The 27,986-nt window shown below is 40.0% G+C and overlaps 1 protein-coding gene across 2 annotated transcripts in view; it reads left to right on the forward strand.

The window, feature by feature from the left end:
• The window catches only part of LOC127415553 (NADH dehydrogenase [ubiquinone] 1 beta subcomplex subunit 1-like), a 226,033-nt gene that overhangs the window by 13,857 nt on the left and 184,190 nt on the right, over positions 1–27,986 (forward strand). The window contains exon 1 of one of the 2 annotated variants that reach the window (XM_051654339.1): positions 16,810–16,814. The exons of the other annotated variant lie outside the window; for it this stretch is intronic. The gene's annotated coding sequence lies outside the window, so the exon portion shown is untranslated. Of the gene's footprint in view, positions 1–16,809; positions 16,815–27,986 lie in introns of those variants that run through there. 2 annotated transcript variants of the gene reach the window in all.

Raw genomic sequence — 27,986 nt, forward strand, 5'->3', positions numbered from 1 at the left:
AACCAAAGCTATTTTCATTACAGGAACTGTGTTGTTTGGGTTTATCAAGTACATAAAAAAAAAATGTTTTTTTATTATAAAAGGGTAAAACTATGTTTCAACTGGACAAGTGATACAAATTCTTAACCTTTTCCTGGTGAAACCTTTAACAATCCCTCAAAGAGCTTACTGAATAAAACCGTCATCTACTTGCATTAAAAGCAGGGCAGACTATTAAGATATGTTAGAGACAAGGGAGTCTTGCAGTAATGACATGATGGTTCCTCGCCTTTCAGAATAAATATGAGTCTTGAGTGGCCTATACAACATCTGGTGTACCCATCTGCCAATAAATTGCAATGATTTTAAAGTGCTTCAGAGATAGTCATTCCTGAGTCTCGTTCCCTCCTTTCAGGGACCCAGCATTACAGGCATAACCATACTGTTTTCTAGAGTAAAGATCAAACACATTTTAGTGACAGTAGCCAAGAACTGGGCAACAGATATCCACCTTAAATCTGCACAAGCTGAACTACACAATTCTTTCCATTTCCCAACAATTTTTATCTTTGAAAATAGATTTGTGGATTAGGGCTAAATTTGAGACACCACTATAAGTCACGAATGGGATCTGGAATCCTTGAGCACGGTTTACATTGGATTTGAAGGTGATTGAGGCGGTGCAATTGAGCCATGAAACCAATCATTCTCTCCCATGTCTGACATGTCTCATTGGCTGGCCCAGACAGAATCTGTGCACACAGAACTCAAAGCACTACAGATTCCATCTGGGCCTACTCAAGTAGCGATAGAGCTTGCTGACCCTGAGGAAAAACCCAGCATCCAAATTAATGCTAAGAATTAAGCATTCCATTGCCTCTTATATGGAGAGACGGTGTGCATTCCCGTTTAGTTATAGAAATACTGGCTTTGACCATTTCTAGAAGGTTAAACTTTGAATTTGTGCTTTTCTCACATCCTATCCTTCTCATCACTAACAGGTCACCACACTCATCTTCAGATGGAATGAAACTCTACTGAACTGCGATCAGAATCCTGCACTTGTGTGGAGGGTTAAATGTCCAGACATTTAACACAGTATCCCAATGATCCAGGAAACTGTTCTGCCCATGTAACCTAAGAACGCCCACTTTCTTGATCTAAACACCAAGACAAAAAGCCAAGAACTAAATTTGCTTTGGATATTAATCCTTCAGAAGGCTTACGCAAACACTCAAAACATCCTTTGTGGTCGGATGTTGGCTTTGCTTCCAGATTCAGATCATAAGACTCTTACAGCGACAAACGAGGCATAAAAACTCCTTTGTACCATCAACTCCGAGCTGAGTTATGGGATCTTTGCCCTGCCCCCTTCTCAATATAGGCCATCTAGGTAGATCTTTTAAATGCCCATGTTGTAAAGCAGGGTTACTCATTCCTGCACAGTCCAGCTCCAACTGTAGTTGGACACACCTGAACCAACTAGTCTAGGTCTTTGGGTTTACTTGCAAAGAACAGGCAGATGAGTTGGAGCAGGGTTTGAAAACCCTCTGCTGCATGAAAAGGTCTCTGCAGGTGTAGTTATGAGTCACCAGTGTAGTGTTTGTGGCATTTTAACCCACATCACTGCTGCATTGAGACTAAATTGATAACCATTTGGAAATACATGCAGAAACCTTCAAACAAATCCATCTGAAAACATGCTCTACAGACAAGTCAAGTTTGGATATTTAATATACAGCAGCACAATGAGGCACCAAGTACACACTGTTCTAGCAGCATTATGCATTTAATACATGGCAGAAAATACAACAAGGATTGGTCAAGTCAGAATTTCCTTGACGTTTGTGGAGAAATGACAATGAGGCAAGCCCTGCCATTGGCCATCTGGTCCACATTTGGCCTCCGATACACCAATCATATGACAGCCAGCCTTGCAGATGATTATAACAGTATCATTGGGTTTGTACAATGGTCTCGCTCCCCCTTTTATCACTCCATTTTCAACCACAGGTGCTGAACAGGTCATGGATACTGGACTCTGATATACTGAAAACCAGAGAAACAGAACACTACATTTTAGGAAAGTCACACTGGGTGCTCATGCAGGTCAAAACACTGTAGGGGTGAATCAATTCACTTTTCAATATAAGGCTCACATACACAAGAACCTTATTACACTGGCATAAAATGCCACTTTTGGTTTTCAGTCTACTCCTCTTGGCCGAACTTTAAAATCCAGTAAGAAGTGACATGATTCATGCATTAGATTCAGAGTCTCTTACAGCCAAATGTTGCGATATTTAAAAAGATGTTTAATTATACAGTTTGAATTTGCACTTCAGTGAATACGCTGCCATTTTCAGCACTGTGGCTCGCAATATGGTAGTGCTCCACAAACGGCATTTTACTTGTACGGTTGATAGTTCGGTTCACAAAACATCTAAAAGATAGATGCTAATAGAACTGCTCAAAATGTTCGCTTATCCACTGAAACTGGTTAATTTTGCTACTGGAAAAAAAAAAAAACCTCAGAACCACTGAATTGGTCAGATTACTAGAACTTTAAATGATGGCCATCAGCACAGCCGTTACATGTCATTTAGCAGAAACAAATAGGGATTTCATGTGTACTATTGGATTTTATTCAGCTGAAACAGTTACCGGAGTGGGTTGCTGAGAACTAATACATTGACCAACACTAGCAGAACCACCCCTTCACACACACACCTACCTGGCTCACAGGTGGGAATGTTTGGCGTCCAGGAACCATCAGGTCCACAACGGATTAACTGTGCTCCATTCAGTATAAATCCATGACTGCAGAAAATCCGAACAGCAGAGTTAAACGAAACCACTTGTGGGGCAACCAGACCATTGGCGACGGAAACGACTGGACATTTCACTGAGGAAACAGAAGCATCCAATAAGCAGCAAGCACAGACCCTGCGCGGTAGTCAGTAAGAGCGTGAAATCCGTAGTCTCGGCATATACACTGGCAGCCAAAAGCTTGGAATAAAAGTACACATTTAGCCGTTTTGGAAAGAAATGGGCACTTCAAAATTCAAAGTGGCATTCAACAGATCATGAAGTATAGTCAGGACATACTGATGTACAAAAACAGCACCATCACTATCTGAAGTCATTTGATCAGATCTAGACATGCCCCATTTCCAGCAGCCATCAAAACACCTCATCGTTGAGTAACCATGGTAAATGGTTTTAAAAAAAAAAAAAAAAAAAAAAAAAGAAAAACACACACCTCTAGAATCATTGGTTTGAGGAATAAGGCTATACAAATGCTTGAAATTGCCAAAACTGAAGACTTCATACAAAAGGTGTACACTACAGTCTTCAGAAGACTGAAAGGACAACTGGATCCAACAAGGACAGATGTCCTTTCGCACTGCAAAGGGTGGTGCGAACTGCCAAACACATCATCGGAGGTGAGCTTCCCTCCCTCCAGGAAATATATACAAGGCGGTGTGTGAAAAAAGCTCGGAGGATCAGAGACTCCAGCCACCCGAGCCATGGGCTGTTCTCACTGCTACCATCAGGTAGGCGGTATCGCAGCATCAGGACCCGCACCAGCCGACTCCATGATAGCTTCTTCCCAAGCAATCGGACTTCTGAACTCTTGATCTCCCACGATCAAAATACATCAGCCCTGCACTTTATTACTCTTATCTCACACAGGACTGTCATAAATTATATTACTGTCATTATATTATGTCTCTCTTAACAACTGACTATCAACCGACAGCCTGAATGTCAATACAGTACAATACTGTACATTCTATATATATACTTTTTTCATATATATTTTAATTTTTATTGAATAGTGTATCTATATAGTAAAAAACAAAAAAAAACAAAAAACAAACACAGCATATTGTATACTGTGCAATGTATGTTATTATTGTATATTGTTGAGTGTAATTGTGTATAACAGATGTTTAAATTGCGTTGTGTTAATTTGATGTTATTGTAAATTGGTATATGTCTCATCACTGTCACAACTGCTATGTTGATCGGAACTGCACCCAAGAATTTCACACACCATTGCACTTGTGTATATGGCTGTGTGACAATAAAGTGATTTGATTTGATGTCCAACTAAGAGGATAAGTATAGAGTCTAGTTTAAGACACCAGGTACAACAGTAAAGAGAAGACTCAGGGGTGCAGGCCTTATTGGAAGAATTGCAAAGAAAGCCACTTTTGAAACAGAACAATGTTAGAGTGGGCAAAGACATTGGACAACAGATAACTGGAAGTGTTATGGATCTTACCCCAACAAGACAGCAACACCCATGGGCAAGTGCTACAGGAAGCTTGGGGTGAAGTGTCAGTATCTGGACAAGGATCTGCAAAGCCGTCATTGTTGCACGTGGAGGATTGAGAACTGTGGTTTAAGTTCTGAAATATTCTCAAATTGTAGTAGTCACTCACATTTAATGTCCCGACTATACATTGTGATCAGTTGAATGCCACTTTAGAAGTACCAATTGCTTTCCATAAGAGCAAAATCTCTACATTATTGCAAACTTCTGGCTGCCAGTGTAGGCATTAATTAGATGTCTCAATTAGGTTGACTCAGGAAACTCTGAAACCGGTTAACATGGGTGCAAATGTAAAATTAGTCTTGCACCTTAAATCACTTACCTGGCTCACAAGTGGGAATTTTCGGAATCCAGGAACCACCTGCTCCACAGCGGAGTTGCCGTTCTCCATTCAGCTTGAATCCAGGAGCACAGGTGATCTGAACAACAGTGTTAAACACAACCGCTTGCGGGGCAACCTGACCGTTGGCGACGAAAATGGCTGGACATTTCACCACTGAGGAACCAGTAAGAGTTGAGCATCACTTGCAGGTTCTTAAATGGTTTCACATGCCGCCAAAGCTCACGTGTAGGGAGCACCACTTTAACAAACCGTAATCTGGGCCAGTTATATGAATGCCAATGAACCGTTGAGATGCAAATGTGGGAGAAACTAATTTTATGCACCTCAAATTGGGGCTGGGCAATCCATTATAGCTTGCGACTATAGTCTCCATTTAAAGTAAAATCAGCAAAGTCAATACAAAAGGTCTGCAAGAACTTAAAATCACAGTAAATATATACATTTACAAGCCACTAAATTACCATTAAAAACAGATAGGAAACAGCATAATTACATGTTGGTAGATTTACTGCCAAGGCATGAACACACAAAACTACTGACAGTGGCAAAAGTAGCTTATTTTGCAAGCATGTGTGATTAAATGTCACAAAAACTAGGAGAATTTAAGTGGGGCTAAAACCTGTTTTTAATTCCAGGCGTAAATCCTTAACCACTCAGCTTTCCTGGCACTCACTCTCGAGACCAGTGCACGGTCACACCCCTACCACACAACTCAGGCCGGGGAACAGTCCAGCCTGCTACCAGGGTTGGGGAGTAATGAAATAAGTGTAATGGGAATATGCATTTAAATACAAAAGTAACTATTCCACTAGTTACAATTTAAATAATTGGTATTTAGAACCGTTACATTCAAAAATTAGATTACTGAAGAGATTACTTTGCATTTGTCATCATTTCATTTAATATTTAGTCCTTTCAGATGGAAAAAATGTATACATAAATGATTTGATCCAAAGTGCATTTGAACTAGAAATATAGAAATAAAGCTGGTAAATTGTCAGCTTTACACCAAGCTAAAATGCTATTTCTAGCCAATTTAGATGCACTTTTTTGGACTCAAGATGGCGCCGAGTATGGCTGCTGCGTTGCGAGCTCCAACACAACATTGTAGTGTTTCGTTTACAATTATGTTTTTTGTCTTGATGTCTGCCTTATTGTCTACGACAGACAAAACACTGACATTGGTTCTGCAATTTCACACCATAAACCGGACTTCAAATTCCTCAATGTATATTAGATTGTGTAGTTAATCTGATGTTTACTGTAACTTGGTATGTCTTTATCACGGTCACAACTACCATGTTGCTCGGAACTGCACCCAAGAATTCACATGATTGCACTTGTGTATATGGTTGACAATAAAAGGGATTTGACATGTTACCAGGCATGATCTTTGAGAAGCAACCCCACCCCCACACATTGGATCAAAATCTCTTTCTAGTAGTACCTTTGATATTTAAAAAAAAATAAATCTGACCATCTTCAGTTCAGTTAGAAACTGAACATGTTAAGAGATCTTGGAAATATCTTTGAAACAAGAATGGCCCATTACCTGCCTGAAATAACAATGTCTACCACATCCCAAGCAGAATCAATAATCCTTTTGAGAAAAATAATTGTGGCACTGACTTTAGCATGATGGAAGGATACTTACCTTCACACGTTGGGCTCGACCCACTCCATCCAGTCTTCTTACACACACGGACACGGTTACCTCTCAAAACATACCTGAGGGGGGAAAACATTTTGGCCTGCTTTAAACCATTTAGTCAAGAGCAACCTGGAACAAACTTAGTTTAAATGTGAATTAAGTTAAAAATCTCTATAAAAGGCCCTGATCTCAACTGCAACAGCCTGGTTCCAGAAGTAAAAATCCCATTAATTTTGTCCATAGACAAACATCTGTTGAAGCCATCCATCTGCGTTACTTTAACTTCTCTAAGTGGTGTTTGATAGCAGAATTCCTTGTGTAAAAGACAGAATGAAAGTCAGGTTTCCATACCCTTCATCACACTCAACAACGGCTTTATCACCGTATGAGTCTCCCTCTGCAATGCATCGTCCATGTTGTATGGCACTCAACGGCTCACACTTAATCTCTGGAAGAATGGAAAGTAAAAATATGAAACAGTACATTGATAGATAGGTGACTGACAGACAGACAAGCAGATGTCTTACTACGGCATTTCATCTTCAAGGGAGACCAGTGTCCTTCCTTACAGTGCGATTTTGGACTTCCGCCTGTTAGCGTGTAACCTGGAGCGCATTTATACTCCACATTCTGCCCGTTGTCGAACACAGATTTAGAACGATAGCCATCACCCAGCTGCATTTCCGGATAATCTTCTGGTTCACCACACTCTTTGTGACACTCTGAGGTGGACAAATGGACATAGAACTTCAGAGCACAGCAACACTAAACTGAAATGTGTACATTTGATCCTCAAAAAGTCTTCCTTTCTAAAGATGTTGTAATTTCAAAACAAATGAATAAAATCATGAGCACTCACATGAGATGAAGACTCAGCCCACATTAGTAACCTTATAGTTTTATTCTACACAGAGGGGGTACCCTCATGGGGGCTGCAATGTTTGGATCACATGACCAACCAAATAATTAAAGTGTGATCTCAAACTGTTATTGGACACTTATGGCTGACTAATGAATTTATACAATGAATTCTGAACTTAAAACTAATACATTTGTGATGCTGCATCCAGGCCCCTAGGTACAAGTCCAAGACAATATGCATGAAAACTAAGTGCACCTTTAATAAGTCCATTTAAAAAAAAAAAAAAAAAACCCTAACTAACAAATTATACCAATAACTTTAGGAACCAAATCATCTCATTTAGATTGGGAGTGTTTTCATGTACAATTTAATTTGCCTTCTACAGCATGTGTAACTGAACTTTAACTCAAAGCCATCAAATTTCGGCTATATAGCCATCATGACAAGCGCTAGGCATGATTTGTAGCATTTTCCACTTACCATATGCCAAATTCTACTAAATTAAGAAAACAGCTACTCACCCACAAAGTGTGCAAAAACGAATATCACTATAGTCCCCCAAATCAGTGCCATTTTCGCGACGCTCTGCAACACGTCGTGTCAAGTGAAAGCTTCTGTCTGATCCAAACAAACCTTGCCTTAATTAAAATAGGCTACTATCCCAGAACACCTGTATCCAATCTAATAATCCTCCAATCGCAATCAAACACTGTGCGCATGCGCATTAAATTCTCTGCCTCATCGCTTGCGCTCAAAAGTGGCGGGAACTGAGCGAATATCTCAGACATTTGTAACAGCTGATTATAAGGTATGAAAGTATTTTTTTTTTATATCTGATATATTTTTGAGAACACTAATCATAAGTTTTGTTTGATTCTGAGATGTAAAAAGAACAGAGAATTGTACTTAATCCTTCTATGAGCAGGGGGTAAATACTTCGTTTTGCTATTTTCCAGCAAATATTCCTTCTCAGTTTTTTCCAAATATTGTTTATTGTTTTTGTGTATAATATAGTATTGTTTTTAAGTTTGCATTTCCCATAAAAAAATAACATGATAAAAGATATGAACATTTAATTCAAAGTAGTCTTCTCACGACATGCTGCTATTTTAAATTTAAACATGGTTTTTATAGGTCATTTGACCTAAGTAAGAAGAACCCTTTTGCAATATTTTCCAAAGAAATTTGTCGACATCAACCCACCCAGCCTCTCAAATATCCGTTAGGAAAATATAAAAACCATTTAAAGGGATAATTCACCCAAAAATGAAAATTCTCTAATAATTTACTCACCCTCAAGCCATCCCGGATGTGTATGACTTTCCTCTGCAGAACACAAATGAAAGATTTCAGAAGAATATTTCAGCTTTATTGGTTCATACAATGCAAGTGAATGATGACCAAAACTTTCAAGCTCCAAAATGCACATAAAGGCATAAATAAAATAAAAATAACCCATACAACTCCAGTGGTTAAATTCATGTCTACAGAAGTGATATGATAGGTGTGGGTGAGAAACAGATTAATATTTATGTCCTTTTTTTTACTATAAATCTTTCACTTTCACATTCTTTGCTTGTTTTGTTTTATTCACATTTTAAAGCATATCGCAACCTACTGGGCAGGGAGGAAAATTTATAGTAAAAAAGGACTTAAATATTGATCTGTTTCTCACCCACACCTATCTTATCATTTCAGAAGACATTGAAATTCTAATTCATTACTTTTATGCTGCCTTTATGTCCTTTTTGGAGCTTCAAAGTTCCTGGCCACCATTCACTTGCATTGTATGGACCAACAGAGCTGAGATATTCTTCTGAAAATCTTAATTTGTTCTGCAGAAGAAAGTCAAACACATCTGGGATGGCATGAGGGTGGGTAAATGATAAGAGAATTTTCATTTTTGGGTGAACTTTCCCTTTAAGGATTTATTATGGTTATTGTTTAAAAATGTTACTCAGAAGTAAAACATAAATAAATAAAAACTATAAATACCATACTGTACATGAGTGAAAATAAATACTTGAGTAAATGTGGATACTTTTTTTTAAGAATCAAATTATCCCAAAATCACAATTGTCATTGCGCCATTATATGTATATGTATTATATATGTATATGTATATATTTTCCTGTTGCGGAAAACCTATATTTCTTCAGGGATGCGTGAGTGTAATGCTTAAATTGTTGACAAACTGTCATGTGATAGGACATTGCATGTAATGTTTTAAAAGCACAAGAGAAGCTGCCTGTTTTATTATTTATTTATTTTATTAGTAGTGGTCCAACATACAGGCATAAATAAAAATAAACCTACTATAAGATTGTTCATACAAATCTCCCATGACGACAAGATCGAGAGACTCTGTTTTACTCTACGAGTAGTGATGTATGGAAAATAGAAAAGTGGAACTTGATTGTTGGAATATCTTCAATGAATGCTGCAATGAATTAAAAATGTCCTGTTTCCATTCATTATAATTGGCAGCCTTGGCCAAGTCTTGATCTTGGGGTAGGTCTTGGTCCGGATCTGGGCCTCGAGGGGTCTAGTCTTGGTCTAGACCTGGGTCTTAGGGGGTCTTGTCTTGACCACTCTGATATCTTCCACCCTCTTCTCTAGATATTTGCATTTATAAAGAAAAAACAAAACATATTGTTCAACCACTAGTCCAGTTTGACTCATGTATATTACAATCCATACAGTAGCTTTGCGACCAAGAGGATTACAGGAAGTTGTTACAGACACCCTTTTGCCGTAGCTCTTCCGTCCCATTTGTTTTACAAAGGAGCATTTTTTAATTTGGCGTATTGCGACCAATACCACTCGGCATAATCGGTACCAAACATTTTGTGTCATGTTTTGATGTGCCATATTTGAATATACACAAATGTGAATGAAATGCAGTAGAGATTAACATTGAATAATACAAATAAAAAAAAATCCCCCACCTACACACAATTACACAGCTTTAAAAGACATATAAACATAAAAACATATACATGTATAAAAGACTGTGAACAAGCCCTGAAAGACAAGACAAATTCCAGAAACACGCTTTTTCTATTCATGCGTCGTCATTTCATAGCACAAAATACATCAATGAACAGAGACCATAGGCATTACAGGTACATCAACAATGGGGCAAGCCATGCCATTGGCCATCTAGTCCACAAGTGACTTGTGGTGAGCCAGTCATATCAAAGCCCTTCCTGCAGATGATGATCACAGTGTCTTTGGGTTTGTTCGATGGCCTCTCTCCATTTTTTTTTTTTATCATTCCATTTGCCACCATAAGTTTTGAACAGGTCACTGATACAAAAACAGAAATAAAACATAACTTGATACTGATAACTTGATAACTGATACTGAACCGATCAGCTGTGAGTAAAGTAACATCTCCGACACAATGGAATCACTTCCCCTGTCTCTTATAGGAAAATCTATATATTAAATTAATTTAGATTTATATATTTGATGGCCAGGCACTCTTTCTCTATCATGCTGTACTTTGTCTCTCGCACCAAGAGCTTCCGACTAATGTACAGCATGGGGCGCTCCTCCCCCTACACTACCTGGAATAATACAGCCCCCAACGCCCCGTCCAATGTGTCCATCTATTTTAAAAAAGGGAGAGAGAAGTAAGTAGAATGCAATAGTGGTATGCCACAGAGTGCAGCTTTCACTTGTGTAAATGCCTGTTGGCACTGCTCTGTCCACTGGACCGGGTCTGGTATTCCCTTTTTAGTGAGGTCAGTCAGCGGGCTACTGACATCCGAATATTTAGGTACAAACCATACGATAATAGCCAGCCTCAGGAACCGTCTCAACTCCTTTTTGTTCTTAGGTCTCGGACAAGCCGCAATAGCTGCTGTTTTATCAATTTGGGGATGCTTTTGTCCATGACCCAAGTGGAAACCCAGATAACGTACTTTCACCTGTCCAATTGCACACTTCCTCGGATTCGCTTTGAGTTCCGCCCTTCTCAGCGATTTTAGGATGGCTCTCAGATGCCGGATATGCTGCTGCCAGTCATTGCTATAAATAGTAATATCACCTAGGTAGGTAGCGGCATATGCAGCGTGCGGGCAGAGAATTATGTCCATGAGTCGCTGAAACGTAGCTGGCCCCAAACAAACTGAACAGATGGGTAACGAAGTTGAAAAGACCGTTTTATCTCAGGACATGGGAGTCAAGGGGATCTACCAATATCCCTTCGTTAAATCCAGTGAAGAATAAAAACGAGCTGCACCTCACCGATCAAGCAGTTCATCAATGCATGGTATTGGGTATGCGTCGAATTTAGACACTGCGTTAACTTTTCTATAGTCCACACAATACCGGACCGTCCCATCGGACTTCGGTACCAAAACCACCAGGCGTGCCCAGTCACTGTGGGACTCCTCGATCACACCCATATCGAGGATGTCTGTGAGTTCTTCCCCGGCCACTTTTTTCTTGTGTTCCGGTAACCGATAGGGGTGGGAATGTACCACCACTCCTGGAGTCATCTCAATGTGGTGTTCTATGAGGTTCGTACGACCGGGTAGAGATGAAAACATGTCGGAAAACTCCTTTTACAACCTGGCAACCTCATTGACTTGGGACGGTGAGAGGTGGTCTCCACAGGGAACTTGGGTGGTTAGATGGGCATTTTTTGATTCCACCTCTAGACCTAACTCCGCTTCTCTGGGGCGACCGTCGCCAAAGCCATGGGTACCACCTTTCTCCATGATTTTAGGAGATTCAGGTGGTAAATTTGCCATGCTCCGCCTCTATCCGTTCAATCTACCTCATAGTCGACTTTCCTAACTCCCCGTGTGACCTCAAAAGGCCCTTGCCACTTGGCTAACAATTTAGAGCTCGATGTTGGTAATAACACAAGGACCTTATCTCCCTGTGAGAATTCCCGTAGCTGAGTGCCCCTGTTATACAGCTGGTACTGCCGTTCCTGGGCCTGGAGCAAATTATCCTGTGTTAGTTGCCCCAATGTGTGCAGTTTTGCTCTGAGGTCCAGAACGTATTTTCCAATTTTCCCTCAGAACATCTAGGTTGCCCCGAGGCTTGTAGCCGTAAAGTAATGAAAAGGGGAAAACCCCGTGGAGGCTTGTGGGACATCTCATACTGCAAAAACAGGGGTTCTAGCCACTTATCCTAATTTCGCACGTCTTCGTGTGCGAACTTCCGAGCCATATTTTTAAAGGTCCGATTAAATCCGTCTGAGGATGATAAACACTGGTGCGGATCAACTTAATCCCCAGTAGTTCATAACATTTTTGGAGTGTACGTGGCATAAACGAGGTGCCCTGATCAGTTAGGATCTTTTTCGGGATCCCAACTCAGGAGATAATTTTAAAGAGTGCCTCCACGACACTGCATGCTAAAATGTTGTGCAGGGGCACTGCTTCAGGTTATCGCATTGCATAATCCACAAAGACTAATATAAAGCGATGCCCCTGTGCCGTCCTTCTAATGGCCCGATGTGGTCCATGCCAATTCTTTAGAAGGGGACCTCGATCAACGGAAGAGGGCACAATGGCGCTTTTGGAGTGGCCGGTGGATTCACCAACTGACATTTGCGACATGCAGCACACCGCCTGCGTACATCCCCGCGAATGCCAAGCCAATAAAAACGGGACATGAGACTGTTCAGTGTCTTATCTTGCCCTGAAAGTCCCGCCATCGGATCATAATTTTTGGAATTAACAACTGGGTTGTATCTGCCTTTTGAGCATCCTGCGTCACTCGATACAACTATCTTTAATAATTTAAAATGTAGGGATAGGAAAGCGCAACACCGGGCTGAAACTTTTGACCATCAATTACTTGTCTCTTGTCTGCTCCAGCAAGAAATCCCCCATGGGGATTTCCCGGAGAGCTGGAGGGGCGGAGCCCTCACTTCCCTCCTGGTTTCCCTGATGTGGAGCTAATATCGATGGCTCAGCCAACGGCTCCCCAGCCAGTGCTGCAGAAATCCCACGCTGGATTACCCTATTGCAGGACCCATCTGCACACATTCCCCTTAATAATGTCTGAAATGCTAACCAATTAGTTCCCAAAATCAGCAGATGGGTGAGGCGGGGACTAACCGCCGCCTCTATGTTTTTGTCCCTAGAATTGAACAATAACAGGCACTAAAGTGTATTCATGTATATCCCCATGCGCACACCTCACCTTCACTCGGCGTGCTATACCCAAAGCCTCACCTTGAACCAAGCTTTGTTGAATCGAAGTCTGATTACAACCTGAATCCACCCAGGCTTGATATGTACTCCATTGGATACTCACTGGTATACGGTACATCCCTGCTCAATCGGGGGCGGCTTGTGATACGTCGGGAACCCGGATCCATGGCCCCACATCCATCACCAGGCATTGATCCTGGATGTGTAACAAAAACAAAGAGGTTTGGAGCAATAGAAACCCCTCGGGTCCGGGGAGCTGGCTTCGGGAAGTTGACCCCCCCATCATGGACAGGAACAGTATGGGATGGGGAAGGGGAAGAGAGAGAGAGAGAGAGAGAGTTGGAGAGAGAGAAAAGGATTCACCGTCTCCCGAATATGCCAGCAAGTGGTCCTCTGCCAGCTGGACGGCCTCTTACAGCGATGCCGGATGGTGGCACTGGACCCACTCCACAGTTCCCTTCGGCAGATGGTCGACAAACTGCTCCAGCATCACCAGGATGACAATTCCATCGGCCCCGCTCCTCAGCCAGCAACCACCTCCGACAGGCATCACGGAGCTGTTGGGCGAAGGCAAACGGGTGGCCAAACTCACCGAATGTCAGTGCCCGGAAGTGCAGATGGTGCTGTTCAGGGTTACAGTTAACCTGTTGCAGGATGGCTCGTTTCAGGTCAAAGTATTTCAGCAGACTTGTGACAGGTAGCTGTGTGCCACAAGCTGAGACTCCTCCAACAACAGCAGCAACAGGCGGACCGCCCACTGTGTACGGGACCAACCCGACCCCTCTGCGGCATGCTCAAAGTTCTATGGAGGCTTCGGGGTCGTTCTGTGGTCCCATTTTCACCAGCATGATCTGAGGCAGAGCAGGCGTGGTCGGGTTCTCTGTTGGGGTACCACCCCTGTGGCAGCAAGCTCCATATCACCTGTCGGTCCACCACCAGGGCTTGCATCAGGGCCTGAAACCGTTGTTCCTGTTCTGACCGCAGCTCCAGGAGGGCCTGATGTTGCATCTGGTGGATGCAAGCAAGGTTTTTGACGATCTTGGCCAGTGGCAAGGACTCCTTCTTCCCAGGTTTCGGGCACCACTGTAACAAATCACTTAGTTCCAGGGAATAAGAAAGTGGGAGACGGCGTACTTCATTCCAATATTAGTCTTTTATTTAACACAAAACCTCGCTTTTCAGCGGAACACTCTTAAATCACACACACAGCTTGACGCTTGGCTCTCTCTCTCGTCTGCTGCCATCTCCTTCCCTTTTATCTCTGTGTCACAGCTCACTGGGAATACAAACAGGTGTTAACACAGGTGTAAATCCTTAACCACTCAGCTTTCCTGGACCTCACTCTACACAGATTGGCACACGATCACACCCCTGCCTCCACAGTGTTTTATTTTAGAGATCCTGGAACCTTGTATCTTTTGAGCAACATATTAAAAATGTATTATTACGTTTCTTTGCATTTCTTTAAATACTGTGCTTGTATGCCATGCGTGATTCTGAGAACCTTGGCAAAAAGTGTCCGTAAGGTGATTCACATACTTTAGATACGCAACTTTTGTGTGAAGACGAGACTTTCCACATTAAAAAATCTACTGGTTAAAATTATATTGCAGACTATCACACAAAGCGACATGGCTTGCAGTCAATTAAATTATATTAGGTTTGTAATATAATAATATTAATATTTAAATGAATATAAAAGCTTTTACATTTTAAATCAATAGATTTTTATGCTGCTTATTTGTTCTTATATGAACCTATATAAAACCAATTACACATTATGTTCTGCTTTTCTTTTTTCTTTTGCAGCAGCAGAAAAAACTGACGACAGACTGATGAACAAACAACTCTTATGAGTCCTTTTTTTTTTTTTTTTTTTTTAAATGAATCAATGAAAAACACATTCACAAGCTCAAGCTCATGAATCAGCTTGAAATCTTGACTTGTTCACAGAAAAAAAATACAATCATTTATTATAAGAAAAAAAATGTAACTTCCAAAGTTGAAGCGCCTGTAATTCCAGAAGTATTAAAGATATCTTAATTTCCCTTTAGATTCTGGTTCAGGACAAACTTACCTTTTGCATCTTCGTTTAAGGCCCTATATGGCTAAATCCCAGATGTGTGGTGCTCTCAATGTGGCTCCATGCATAAAATCTTACATTTGACCCATTTTCAATGGTCGAAAACCAAATATGGGTCACATGGTATGCAGCTAGTTTTGGTCTGACGGATACCTTTAATCATTCACATAAAAACAATAATGTCAATTTTTATTTTTGAGAGTCCACTATTTTTAAGAATAAGCGACACATGTCAGTGCAATACCAACACTACCGGTCAAAAGTTTTGAAACACTTACTCATTCTTTATTATAATTTTTTTTTCACATTTTAGAATACTAGTAAAGTCATCAAAACTATGGAATAACATAAATGGAATTATGGGAATTATGTTGTGACTAAACAAAATCCAAAATAAATCAAAACTGTGTCATCTTCAGAGTAGTCACCCTTTGGCTAGAATTTGCAGATATGTACTCTTGACATTTTCTCAACCAACTTCTTGAGGTATCACCCTGGGATGATTTTTAAACAGTATTGAAGGAGTTCACATCTACAGTATGTTGGGCACTTGTTGGCTGCGTATAGTGTATATCTAGGGTCTTTTGGATTTCAGAAATGTATCTGCAGAGGTCTGGAAAGCATCATTAGGTGTCCTGACACCAAAGCTCTAATGTATTTGTAATGACTGCCTTATTCTTTCTGCCTTAAAAGCGTGTAAGTGTGTTGAGATCCCAAACTTGGTGGGATGTTCCCAAATCTATGTCGATGAGATGTTCTAGAGATAGTCCTGACAAAAAAATATCAGATCTACAGTCAGTAACACCAGCATAAAGCAAAACTATTTGGAGATATTTGGTGCAAAACTAAATGCAGTTATGCATTATGCATTTAATTATACACAAACTCAATTATGCATTTACTGCCAAATATCATCTTCTATATAATTTGTTTCATTATATACATGAGGAGGATAATAAAAAATCTGTTGTTTGTTGTCCTAATATGCAATCTTGAAATTGCCCAGCCTAAACATAATCTAATATAATACAGAAATAAAATAATAATAATAGATTAAAACAATTCTAATATATAGTCATCACAACGACTTTTTTATTTTAATTTAATTTATTATTATGATTATTATTATGAAGATTATTATTATTATGATCATATTTTTTGGTACTGTAAAGTACATGTATTTACCTCAGGAAATGCAAATAGTTTTTTATTTTATAATAGGCTTATATTTGTTTATTCCATTTGCACTAATGTTTTTTTTTTTTTTTTTACTTTTTTGCACTTTCAGTTCACTTAAATTGTCTGTTTTTAAATAATCAATTAAAAAAAATATTTAAAAAAATGTAAGTCAGGACAATGGCAAAGCAGCAGAACAAATAATATTTTTATTTACTGTTGTTGTTGTTATTATTTATATTTACTGTAAATAATTTGTATTTTATTTTATAATAGGCTATAATACTATATTGCCTTATAATATTGCACTGTTATTTTTATTTTACTTTTTGCACAGCTTTGGCAATACAAATGTACAGTTTTGGTCATGCAATAAAGCATACACTGAATTAAAGTAGAGAGAGAGAGACCTGCGCGTGTTTGTGTGTGTTTGTGTGTGTGTGAGAGAGAGAGAGAGAGAGAGAGAGAGAGAGAGAGAGAGAGAGAGAGAGAGAGAGCGGCGGGTTGCATTGGGATTTCATTCGAGTGCAGCTGTAAGCTCGTGCGGTTAGTCGCGCTGGAAACCAAAGGGGCTTTTTCTATTCATGAACGTTTGTTTCTAAGTCTTTTATTCTCGACATTATGCTTATCCAGAGCTACAGTGCATGATGTTTCACTACACGAGTTGGATATTAATACTGTGAAGCCTCATGGAATCAGAATTTGAACAGGTTTCCGACTTCTGCTGGATTAAAAGCGACATTCCGTCAATTCAGCACCGCGGACAGCGACTGAGCACTTAGGTGAGACGACCAATGAAATCTGTTGCTTTCGGAACATACAGTGGGTCTAAGACCCCTAGTGAAAATAATTCTGTTTAGTATTCTTTTGTAATTTAATGGGAAACAGTTTGTATTTCAAATGATATTATCAACAAAACAATTTGAGTGAAAAGTTGACTTGAAAATGGTCCACCTTTTGCATGCACTTGAGCTGGAATGGACTCCACAAGTCTTGTGTGCTTCAGCAGAAGCAAAGAAATCTGAGTTAACATGGTCAATGGCACATATTTTCTTATTTAGTGACCAAGAAATAGTGCTGATTTGAAAACATTTCTTCTTAATTTTACAGGATAATGTTTCTTTCTTTTCAATTTTTCAAAATCTTAACACTTCATTTATTTCCAGGTTTAAATTTTAATTGAATCCCAGATTTTCAACATGGTCTCAGATTTTTGGACTCCACTGTTTGTCAGCCTTAAATAATCTTAAATAATTTAAAATGACAAACACTAACTAGTTTGTGGCATGTCTTTGAACTACACTGTACAAAATAGTAACACACAGTTCTTCCCTTAATGAGCTTTTTCTACCTGCCATAACCAAAAGGTGTAGCCTATGTTTGATTAAGACGTAAATATATATGTTACTTAAATAAAGTTAATTTAGATGTAAACATATGAAGCAAATTTTGGTTACTTTTTTTTTTCTTCAGTGTAATAATAGTAAAAGACAGTGATTGTCAACTGGTTTTGTAACTGACAAAAGGAAATGTCCTTAAAATCAAACATTAAATTAATACTACAATGAATGAAAAATGATTAACATGATATACGCAGTAAAAATGTCAGGTAACCCAAAGAATGAGCTTCATGTGGTAACATCTAAATTAACTGGTTTTATTCAAGAAAATTTTTACTTAATATTGCTAAATCAACCTGAATACATATTTAAGTATTTTTAAGGGTTAAATCAAGCAGAAAAAGCACCTAACAACTGCAGGTAACCACTTTTTACAGTGTAGGTTAAATAGGAAAATGTACCATTTTGCGTGATGGAAAAAACACTGGCGAAAAAAATGGTATTTGCTTTAGCCATATTACCAAATGACAGAGGAATTTGCACCAAAATATACTCCTGTATGGTATACCATAGAGTTTGATTGGACACACAGTCTTTGACATCAACAACAAAAGATATGGGAAGCAATTTCTCCTTCCTTTTAAATAGCCTAACTATGCACAATTGATGAGCTGCATTTGATTATTTGCATTAAGCATTGTTTTTCCCCCTGTCACGAGGGATTTCCCACCTGTAGAGATCCAATGGTTTGAGAGATTGTCTGCTTTTTGTGTTGTGTGGTAAAGACACTGCAGTAGTTTGATGCTGCTGGGTTTTACGTTTATTACACATACAGTGTTGGCCCTGGAAGCCTCTCCTGGTACTAAATGATATTAGGCAACTCAAAATATTTGATTTATGAATCCTTGGTGCCGTGAAAACCACTGAGCCTGGTTCTCTTGAGAACGACCATGTTTTCCAACCCTCTACCCTGTCGCGTTTGGATTTGAATAAGCAGATACTTAGAGCCTATGATTGGATCATTACTGCAGTGATTAATAGGTTTCAGCTGGCAACAATTCTTTAATCCCTAACTGATGCAGTGTGTAGCTTCTAATTTCTGTCCAATGCAGTATTAAAACCTGGATGGATAGTGGTGAACCATCAGCTCTTCAATGAAAATCTTCAATGAACGTGATTGGAGATCACTAAAACTCGTGGTAAAGTCACATTTTAAAACATCGACAGTAGAGCTCACGGCTACGTTTAATAGTGAAAGTAAGAACATTTCCACATGCACAATGCGACAAGAACAGGATTGTGACTAAACAGCTGTGTGGCCACAAGAAAACCACTTGTTAGTGAGGCTAATCAGAAAAAAATTACTTCAACTTGCTAAGGAGCATAAAGATTGGACTGTAGAGCAATGGGAAAAAGGTCATGTGGTCTGATGAGTCCAGATTTACCCTATTCCAAAGCGATGGGTGTGTCAGGGTAAGAAGGGAAGTGCATGAAGCGATGCACCCATCATGCATAGTGTCTCTGGAGGCAGTGTTATGATCTGGGGTTGCTTGAATTGGTCAGGTCTAGGCTCAGCAACGTTATGCGGTAATAAAATGAAGTCGGCTGACTACCTGAATGTACTGAACGACCAGGCTATCCCATCAATGGATTTTTTCTTCCCTGACAGCAAGGGTATATTCCAGGACGACAATGCCAAGATTCATCGTTGTGATCAAATTGTGAAAGAGTGGTTCAGGGAGCATGTGGAATCATATTCACACATGAATTGGCCATTTTAATGCAGAAAAAATTAATGCAACTCTGGATGGAATTAAATGTTGTGATGTTGCATAAGGTTGTTGAAACAATGGCGTGACGAATGCGTGCCATAATCAAAGCTAAAGGCGGTCCAATGAAATATTAGAGTATGCAACTTTTTTTTTCAGGTGGCAACCTAGGTGACCGCCTAGTTCGCCTATGCCTAGAAACGGCCCTGCCTGGCAGTGTATATTAATGCAGCTTCTATTTTGTTTTTTACTTCCTGAAACTTCATGCAATAGGAGAAATGTGTCCCTCCCGAGTAGTTCCTGGCAGGCTACTCAGCCTTACAGGCTCCGATTAGGGTGGGGCCGGGGTTAGGGCATCTACTGCCTGCCAGAAACAAACCCAGGCACCTTTGTACAATGGGTGAAACTTCACGTATGTTTTTCGCCACTTTCTGTGGCTAACATTGGCATAATACATTTTCAGAAGGTACTCGCTTAACTGAACTGCACATCCTAACACAGAAATTTATGGCGTGAATCAGTGAATGCTTATTCATTACGCAGGAGTGGATTTACCGTACGGATAATGAAGATTTCACCCGCAAGCATAACCAGGCGTGCGAGAGATATGGAATGCTGCTGTATCTCTTCGCATCACCCAAAAACGTTCACTCGCTTATTAGTTAGCGGGGGTTAGCAGGTGGTGTGGTTTTGTGGTTGGTGATCTGGGATGGCAACTAGAAGGTTGTGGGTTCAAATCCCACAAGGAGTGATCAATGGACTGCTAATATTGTGCCAATGAGTAACACCCTGTCTACAACAGATGCGAACAATGTCACGTCACGCCGCAATGGCTTGAGGCTGTCTACAATGGACATGTCGAAACGAACGTTCTAAACTGTTTATTTGTCTTGTTGGCAGGAGTAGCGTCAGCATGTGCAGCTGTAGTGAATTTGGTAGTATAAAGGTCCATGGGATTGGTTAAAGTGCCTGCGTACCTCCACCATTATATGTAGGGAAACAGTACAGTGGCATGCAAAAAGTTTGGGCACCCCTGGTCAAAATTTCTGTTGCTGTGAATAGCTTAGTGAGTAAAATATGACCGGATTTCCAAAAGGCATAAAGTTAAAGATGACACATTTCTTTAATATTTTAAACAATATTACTTTTTTTTATTTCCATTTTGAACTTTTACAGTTTCAAAATAACAAAAAAGGAAAAGGGGCCCAAAGCAAAAGTTTGGACACTCTGCATGGTAATGACTTAGTAACACCCCCTTTGGCAAGTATCACAGCTTGTAAACGCTTTTTGTATCCAGCTTTCAGTTCTTGTTTTGGGGATTTTCACCCATTCTTCCTTACAAAAGGCTTCTAGTTCTGTGAGATTCTTGGGCTATCTTGCATGCACTGCTCTTTTGAGGTCTATCCACAGATTTTTGATGACGTTTAGGTCGGGGGACTGTGAAGGCCATGACAAAACCTTCAGCTTGCGCCTCTTGAGGTAGTCCATTGTGGATATTGAGGTGTGTTTAGGATCATTATCCTGTTGTAGAAGCAATCCTCTTTTCATCTTCAGCGTTTTTACAGATGGTGTGATGTTTGCTTCCAAAATCTGCTGGTATTTAATTAAATTAATTCTTACCTCTAACAGTGAAATGTTCCCCATGGCACTGGCTGCAACACAAGCCCAAAGCATGATCAATCCACCTCCATGCTTAACAGTTGGAGAGGTGTTCTTTTCATGAAATTCTGCACCCTTTTTTTCTCCAAACATAAGTTTGCTCATTGTGGCCAAAAAGTTATATTTGAACTTCCTCAGTCCACAGGACTTTTTTCCAAAATGCATCAGGCTTGTTTAGACGTTAATTTGCAAACTTCTGACACTGAATTTTGTAGTGAGGATGCAGGAAAGGTATTCTTCTCATGACTCTTCCATGAAGTTCATATTTGTGTAGGTGTTGCTGCACAGTAGAACAGTGCACAACTAATCCAGAGTCTGCTAAATCTTCTTGAAGGTCTTTTGCTGTCAAACGGGGTTTAGATTTGCTTTTCTAGCAATCCTAAGAGCAGTTCACTCTGAAAGTTTTCTTGTTCTTTCATACCTCAACTTTCCCTCCAACGTTCCTGTTAACTGCCATTTCTTAATTACATTATGAACCGAGGAAAGGGCTACCTGAAAACATTTACATTTACATTTATCATTCTCATGAAAACACTTTGCTATCTTCTTATAGCCTTCTCCTGCTTTGTGGGCATCAATTATTTTAATTTTCAGAGTGCTAGGCAGCAGCTTAGAGGAGTCCATGGCTGCTGATTGCTGGGACAAGGTTATTAGAGTCAGGGTATTTATGAAGCTTTGAAATTTGGACCACGTAGCCTTTCTAAATGATGATTGTGAACAAGCTGTAGCCCTAACAAGCTAATTAAGATCTGAGACTTTGGTTAAAGTTATCTAAGAGCTCAAATCTCTTAGGGTGCCCAAACTTTTGCATGGTGCTCCTTTCCTTTTATTTCACTCTAAAATTTTACAAAACTATAATAATACACTAATCTTGCTTAAAATGTTGAAAAGAATGTTTCATCTTTATGCCTTTTGGAGATCAGTTCATCTTCTACTCACTTAACTATACACAGAAACAGAAATTTTGACCAGGGGTGCCCAAACTTTTGCATGCCACTGTATGTGTGAGCTAGGAATTAAATTAAACTGTTCTTATTCTACATTATTATGTAAGGAAATTTATAATGGAATTAGTCGCATTCAACAACCATTATAAATTAGACAAATGACAAATAACTAGATTATTTGTCTGAATAAAATTCTCCACCATTAAAATCGTAATAAAACGTCTCGTAGTATCTGTAACAATTTCTGTTGTAAGGAATTAGCTTTAATAAGGGAATTATGATTAATTCACTTATTGGAGTGATATTATTCTCATGGCTTATTGAAAATAATATCACACATATTTAGGTATAGCTTTGAAGCGAAATCTTTTAAAAACAGGGATGAGATTATTTATTAAAATATACCACAGTCAAATTATCTTTGAATACAGACAAACTTTATTGCTATTCTAAACATAAAACTAATCTAACACATACAACATGAAACAGGTTGGTGAGTAGTGACAGAATGTGAAGTAAATGATCAATACAGAGAAAATGAACCTTATGGAGTCTGTTGACAGTGCCTTAAGAACCATTTATCCTTCTTTGAGTCTACATCGATTTGCAATCGGATTACCCAAAGTATTTAAATAATACACCAGTACTTTGAGCAAAAGTCTGGAGATGTACTTGCGTGTCGTTGCATTTCCTTGCGTTGCGTTCTTTGTGTTGCTTGGTTCTTTAGCTCTTTGTCGAAAGTACGTTCCGTCAATGTCTTGGACTCTGTAATGATCGCTGATAGTTATTGTCTGGATGGATGGTGAGGTAGTCTTTGAAGCGAGGCATTCCGCAAGGAGGACTCGCGACACGCGACTCCCGTTTGGTGTGTGAACCGTAGAGCGGAGAGTGAGAGGCTTCCTCGGAACTTAGAGTCCCAAGTTTTCCTTGGACTCTACATGGCACGGAGGCTGCGGAGCTGAAGAGCAAGAGAGACGAAGAGAGGAGACCAAGGGACAGGACCAAGAGAGTATTCCAAGAGAGCAGACGAGTTCTAAGAGGGAGTTTTTCCTGTTTTGGAAACATTTGAAATTGGCCACACCTCAAAGGTGTCCTGAGCCAATCAGAAGTGACTTTTCAGAGTCACATGGTCGACTGGTCTGTCCTTTTCAAAGTTGATTTACGATCCTTTGTGTGAAGGATCCTTTCAACTCCCGCTCAAAAATAGTGCATGTTTACTCATGAACTTTTATATCTTGAAAACAGTGCAAGAGACATGACATTCGTTGTCATCAACATTCTCTACGTCAACAAGCAAGCATTTACATACTAAATGTGACATGCTTTCATGAATATTACACATGCAAGTAACAACATGAAAATCCCTGATTACAAATCACAACACATATTTTAAAAGGTAAATCATGCTATAATCATTGATTTGTCAGTTATAAGTGATTACAAATCACTACACATTTTAAAAGGTACATCAGGCTATAATCATTAATTTGTCAGTTATAAAAGTGATCACAGGTCATAAAGTCATTTTCAGGATAATCTAGCAAGGCTAGGTTTTGTATACATTGTGGGTCCATGCAGTCTCTGCCGAGCTAAGAGAGAATGTGCAGATGGGGAGAGGAGGTGTCCAGGAGAGGAACAAATGTCACTGTGTTAGGTCTATGTTGATTTCGGGCCTTGGGACTGTCTTCACGAGTCTCCGTTTCCTGATATGGCCGCAGATTTATGCATTAAGGTCACAAGGTGTTACTTGGCCATTTGGTCTTACAGAGGGTTTAAGTTTGTGGAACAAAGAAGTGTTTTCTTTATTGGTCAGCTCCGTCATTACAAACCCTAGTTTGAGATTAAGCAGGCATGGGAGAGACGGTCTCCTTCAGCAATTTAGGTGCCATGGATTCGTTTTTAGGACTCTCTAATGGCTCGGTGGGGGAGCTCTCTGATCTGTGGAATGTGGTGTTCATTTGATGGCTTCGTTCATGGATAATCCTACACAGCACAAAATGGGTGTTTACTGAAGGCGCAGCGTGATTTTCTTCAGAAAATACAAAAATCTTGTAATGTGTGTGCGTGACAGGTTCGCAAAGAGGTGAAAGGAGGAAGCGGGAGACGGCGAATCCAACTCAAAGTTATTTTTATTTTAACTCAAAAACCACGCTTTTCAGTGGGAACTCAATGTTCACAGGAACAGCACGTGTTGGGGTGTGTGCGCGTGGCTCTCTCTCACTGGCGTCTGGCTCGCCCTTAAATCCGTCTCCAACTCTCACTGCAATGACAAACAGCTGTTAGAGACAATAATTGACAGGTGATGATCCTTACCGTTCTCACCTCCTGATCTTCCTCTCCATTCACAAGCCGGCGCTCGACCACGCCCCCACCACCACAGTGTGCCATACTAAGAAATGTACCTGAAAAAAGTGGCAAAATAAACAAAACTCAGTAATCACCAAGCAAACAGCAAGACAGAATACAAGAATAAATAAACAGGTGACATTAATTCAACAAGTCAAACTAGCATAAATAATAGTACAGAATTAAATCACAGAACTCATACAGCTGGTATTGAAATAATGGCAGCAGTCAAACTGTGTTTTATAGAATAGACCTTAAAGGGGGATCCAAGCTAACTCCCTCCCATTATATTGACACTGTCCAAATGAAGAGTGTAAGGGGGTTCAGTGGAAAGGAGGAGGCGAGAACCGGCTTGACAACTTAAATAATAATTTATTAACCAAAAACACACAACTAAAAACACAGCACAGCTGTCTGTAATTCTCTCTCTCTCGAACTGTCGTCCCCGGCCGCCTTTATCCCTCGCGCGCCCCATCAGGCTGATTGGGGACCGGGTGTGTCTCATTCCAGCCCGGCCCCGCCCTCCTCGGCTCTACAAAGAGCAGTCCGGGAGATGGATGAGCGAGCCCGCCAGAGAGAAGATTCCACTGAAATTACCCCTTCCAAATAGACCATTTCTGTTTCTGTGTGTGTGTTGCATATGGAATGTGTTTAATTAGTCTGTGTTTGTGGTCTTAATATCACCCTGATGTGGCTGAAACACTGGTCTATATCTGTTAGTTACTCCTAGTTACAGACAGTGCTATACCCTCTTTCTCTCTCTCTCTCTCTCTCTCTCTTTAATGGTCTGATTCTAAGGCTCATAATGACTACCGACATAATCGCTTCCATTTCAATCAATATCAGACTGGCATGTGAGATCAATGGGAGGTGAAACATACAGCAATGAGTCTCTGATGATGAGGAAATGAAATCAATGCATGTGTTTTACATTACTATACCATTTTGATGAAGTAAAATCTCCTATAGAGGCACTTTATGCCATGCACTAATTGGGGAAAACATGTCCAGGTAAAAAAAAAAAAAAATTACTGCCATTTGTTTACTTCCTGAAACTTCACGCAATAGAAGAAAGGTGTCCCTAGTTGTTAGGGCATCTGCTGCCTGCCATAAACAAAATCTGGCACATTTGTTAAATGGGTGAAACTTCATGAATGTTTTTACACACTTTCTGTGGCTAAAATTGGCATATGTAAATTTGCAGGAGGTGCACACTCGACTCGACTGCACATCCTAGCACAGAAACTGATTCTGTGAAACAGTGCATGTTTATTCATTATGGACGACTCGTGTCCTGGGCATAATAAACACAGGAGTGTATACTGTATGGAGAATGAAGACTTCACCTGCAAGCAGTGAACCAGACGTGCAGATACCAGATACGTATCTGTATCTCTGTAATGATGGCTCGGACGAACTGGGATTATTTAGATCCATGTGCGGTTTATTAAACAACAGTAGAATCAGAATACAAACAGGCGTGGGTCGAAATACAGAGAATAACAACAACAACATAGAAAGAGCAGTAATCGTGGTCATAACAGGCAGAAGGTCAGGGCAGGCAGCAGACAGACAACTACAATATCCAGATAAACAAGGCAGGGTCAGAAGGCAGGCAGTAATTGTGGGAGAAACGCTCAGAAATGTAGCCGTAGCAAAACAAGACTTCGCACGGACCTAGCTTGCTCAGTGCTTAAATAGTCCGTGAAATGGGGAACAGGTGTGTGTGCAATCAGTCCAATTGCTAAAACTCAGGCGAGAGAGGCCTCCGGTGGCAGACGAGAGGATTTTCAGAGGTGGCGTTCGTGACAATCTCGTTGCATCACGTAAAAACACATTTATTTAAATCTTACTTTAATCTGAACCCATTTCAAAAGTCAAACTGCCCGAGTGAGACCCATCATGTGCGCAATAGAGACCAGAAGAACTTGGACGTTCAGCAAGCTACAGCCAGGTGTACTTGTAGAGACTGAACGATAGCTAGAGAAAATAACAGTTTTGAGATTTTAAACTTCAAAAAATTTAACTTCAGCATTCAATGTTTTATATCTACTGTAATATCTACTGTAATAATGCATTGGCAATGTACACTTAAAGGAATGTTCCAGGTTCAGTGCAAGTTAAGCTCAATGGACAGCATTTGTGGCATAATGTTAATTACCACAAAAATTAATTTTGATTCATCCCTCCTTTTCTTTAAAAAAAAATAAAAAATAAAAAATCTGGGTTACAATGAGGCATTTACAATGGAAGTGAATGGAGGCCAATTTTTGAATGTTAAAATACTCACTGTTTCAAAAGTATAGCCATAAAGCATAAACAATATGCATGCAAACATGATTTTAGTGTGATAAAATCACTTGCTAACCTTTTCTGTGTAAAATTATGGCCAATTTTACAACTTCGATACCATGACGATGTAATGTCAACAAATCCTAAAACCCAAAAATGACTGTAAAAAATTACGATTTTAAAAACCTTTCAGCTCAAATAATACATGAGTTTTAACAGAAGAATGAATGTAAGTGCTTTTATAAAATTATAAGATTCACATTTCTGCCTTTAAACCCTCCAAAAATTGGCCACATTCACTTCCATTGTGAGTGTCTCACTGTAACCTCGATTTTTGCTTTTTTCTTTTTTTTTTTTTTTTTTTAAAGAAAAGGAGGAATGAGTTGAAATGCATTTTTGTGGCAATTATACCACAAATGCTGTCGGTTTTAGCTTAATTTGTGTTGAACCTATAACATTTCTTTAAGTTGCTCTTGCCAATAAAGTTGGATATGAATTGAATCTGTCCATTTGATCCTATAATTAAAAAGAGTCCACTGGAAAACACCAGAAGATTTTGCCCAAATTGTGATTCCAAAACGTCCACTGATTTTATGGCATGTATAGATATACTGTATGTGACGCTCCTGTTCTACCCGCTCCGTACGGGACTTGAACTGGCATCTCCGGCATGGGAGGCGCGTGCGCTAACAAGGAGGCTAAAGGCTACAGCCTCTAATGTCAGTCGCTAGTGCACCTCTTGAGGTCAGGAGAGTGAGGTTTATATATACATTGCACAGCTGTCTATCATCTGGCTCCCCTTACACTCACCCCTCTAAACCTCAGTCCCATCCGGGTCATGGCACCATTGCGATGCTCCTGTTCTGCCTGCTCCGTACCGGACTTGAACCCGTGTCTCCGGCATGGGAGGTGGGTGTGCTAACAAGGAGGCTAAAGCCCCTAGCGTCAGTCGCTAGTGCACCTCTTGAGGTCAGGAGAGTGAGGTTTATACACATTGCACAGCTATCTATCAGCT

This window comes from Myxocyprinus asiaticus, chromosome 25, assembly GCF_019703515.2.
Source record: "Myxocyprinus asiaticus isolate MX2 ecotype Aquarium Trade chromosome 25, UBuf_Myxa_2, whole genome shotgun sequence".
NCBI classification, from domain to species: domain Eukaryota; kingdom Metazoa; phylum Chordata; class Actinopteri; order Cypriniformes; family Catostomidae; genus Myxocyprinus; species Myxocyprinus asiaticus.